The sequence below is a fragment of the Arachis ipaensis genome, chromosome B6 (genome assembly GCF_059453495.1).
Source record: "Arachis ipaensis isolate K30076 ecotype BB chromosome B6, ASM5945349v1, whole genome shotgun sequence".
Taxonomy (NCBI): Eukaryota; Viridiplantae; Streptophyta; class Magnoliopsida; order Fabales; family Fabaceae; genus Arachis; species Arachis ipaensis.
The window spans coordinates 9,745,574-9,748,499 of NC_142441.1; the positions used below are offsets into that span (position 1 = coordinate 9,745,574).

General features: G+C 49.8%; 1 pseudogene; it reads right to left on the bottom strand.

Moving 5' to 3' along the window:
- Window positions 1-255: 255 nt before the first annotated feature.
- LOC148554580 (uncharacterized) lies at window positions 256-1,206 on the bottom strand (annotated as a pseudogene).
- Window positions 1,207-2,926: the final 1,720 nt, after the last annotated feature.

Genomic DNA, 2,926 nt, shown 5'->3' on the forward strand with positions numbered 1-2,926 from the left:
CAAGAGAAAAGCCACGACGGCCTAGATAAACGAAAACAACAAACAAAAAGCAAGGCCGCGACGGCCCGAGCAAGCGAGAAAGCGTTAACGAAACCAAATTCATAAAAATGAAAATGTTCATTACAAGCAAAGGCGCCTATACAGGCCCAGACACCAAAAACATAAATTACAAAGCAAGAAACAGGAGAAACCACCACCTCAAGGCTTCAAGAGATCGACAATCTTCCCGCCCTCAACAGTCTTGAGGGCACCCACCTAAGTAAGATCAAGATCGGGAGCAAGCACAACCACCTGAAGCTTAATCCCCTCTTCGGTCAGCTTCACGGCCTCCCGAGCCCCCTGTGCAAGCTCCCTATTCTTCTTTTTCAAAACGGCCATCTCCTTGCGGGCGGCCTCCGCCGAGCTCTCCGCCAACCTAAGTTTTCCCTCCAACTCCTCCACTCTTTTCTTAGCCTCGACAGTCTTACCACGAGAAGTGTTCAAATCATTCATCAAAGCAATATCCCGCTCCATCAACCTATTCGCTTCCTCAGCATACTCTTTTGGCTTCTCTTCCAACTCAGATAACTTCGCCTTCAAAGACTCCTCCCGAGATCTGGAATCCGTCAAATCTTTCTGAGAATCCTGAAGTTTCACCTCCATAGCATGGTAATTTTCTAAGACAGGCTCCACTTTCTTGGCAATAGCAGCTGCTCGGAGAAGGCTGCGATAAATTCACCTCGCTTGCCCGGAGAGGTCGGCTTCATGGAAATACTCTTCCGTGCCAGGGAGTAGCTGAGACTCAATAAAACCCCCAGCATCGAAGTTCTTCTCCATGACCGAAAGCGCCTTCCCGGAATCCCGCTTCCTCTTCTTAGAGTTGTCGGCAACTTACAAGTCATCATCATCAAAACCCAAATTGTCATTGAGAACCACCTCTGCCTCCACACTTGGTTTCTTCGGAGGGTTCACGACAGAACCTCTACCCTCCCCGGCAATCTCATGCTCCTGACTAGCCGAAGGGGTCGCCGACGAGTCCCCACCACCCTCTTCACTCCTATGAAGAAGACTCATCAAATCAGCCAATGGCTTCTTCCCGCCAGCCATGGAAACTGGAAAAAAGAAAGGAGAGAGGAGGTATGAGCAACAAAGAGACAAGGGGACAAAAAATAAAATAAAGAACTTACCAACATAAGACCAACCGGCCTCCCGATCCCCCATAACCATACGAGGGTTAAGGTTCCTCTCCCCAAAAATCGCCAACAAGATATCAGAAATGTTACGATCCTCCGGACTCAACCAATCATAAGAAATCTTTCAGATAATCAGATCCCACTCCAAAACTCCAATAAGTCGGGATCCGTCTATCACCCTCGGCAGTCAACCAGAAAGCCTGATGACCTTCGACGGGCCTAACTTTGAAAAACGTAAACTTGAAGCCATGATAGGAATCCTCAAAAAGGCCAAAGATCCTACGACCTTGTTGAGCCCTAAAAGACATGTACCCCTTTTTTGCCTTCTGACGCGAAGGGTTTGTAAGAAGAAAGAGATAGAGAAAAATATTCACAGAAGTCGGTAGCTCCAGATATTCGTAAACCATCTTGAAACATCGGATGGCAGCCCAGCTGTTTGGATGCAGTTGCGAGGGAGCAACGTCACAGCGGTTTAACAAACCCATGACAAAGGGGGAGAAGGGTAGGCGAACCCCCAAAGTAGTGAACATGGGCTCATATACCCACATCCAATCAGCGACTCGGGGAGCCACCAAATTCTTCTTGCAAACGCGCTCCCGAGTAGCCGGGACATAAACCTGGTAAAGCGCCTCCTCGGGACCACCACCGCATAAGAGCCCCGCCTGGCGCAATTTTTGGAGACCCTCCTTCGTAACTTGGGAAGGAGTGTCCCTTACATCAGAAGACACCCAAGCATAATGGTCCACGAAGTCGGTTAGCGGTTGCTGAGCCGGATTCGGTTGAATGGGACGATCGGCCATACCTACAGCGGGGGCACCACTTAGTTAGAACGGGAGGTCGGGAACCCGCAAAGAACAAGCAAACTAAAAAAGTTCCTCAAGTCATCCCTTTCAACCAATCCAGCACTAACCCAGAACTTAAAAATAAAACCCCCAGAAAAATCCAGTGGCTCCCCCTCTAAAAGAGAAAGAAAACAAGAACAAAACCCAAGCATGCACACAGGAAACACATAAAATCAAAGAAGGCAACCAAAAAGGAGAAGAAAACCGTAAAAACAACGTAAGAAATGCAAAAACCTGGAAAGTAGTGGGCAGCAAAGAGGAATCCAAGCAAGAGAACTAGGAACAGCAGAAAGAAAAGCAAGAAGCAGCAGCAGCGCAAGGAAGCAGAAGAGAGAAAATAAGACTCAGGAGGGTTCGCAAAGCAAAAATAGGGAGAGAAATGTAACCGTCGAAGGAAGAGCGCCAAAAGGCAGGGGCATATCTGTCCTTTCACAAACTTTGAAATGATGGGGCATTTAATGCCCCGCACGGAAGCCAAAGAGGCAATAGCAGGAATGAGGCAACCACGTGTGCAAAACACGAAACGCCATCAACGGACTCCCGAGGAGAAGAACACACTCCCTCTCGGTGAGTAATGCAAACGCCCCTAGCCACGAGCTCCAAAATCTCAAGGCCAGCACGTTAGGGCACTGTTACGGACCGCAATAAGACCGGTCCATCTACTCGCCGGTCGGAGCAACACCCAGACCGACCCAAACCAACACTAAGGGAAGCCAACGGGTCGGCTCTTGGGTACCCGACCCGAGCAACGAACGGCCATGTTACCTGTGCGGCCCAAAACCCACCTGGCTAAAACGGTCGGGTCGGAGTCATCGGATCGGGACCCAAATCCCCGACCCGACGAGTAGGGTGACCAACACCCCCCCCCCACGTGAGCAGGAATAGCGCAAGCATCCCTGAACAGTGAGCCAG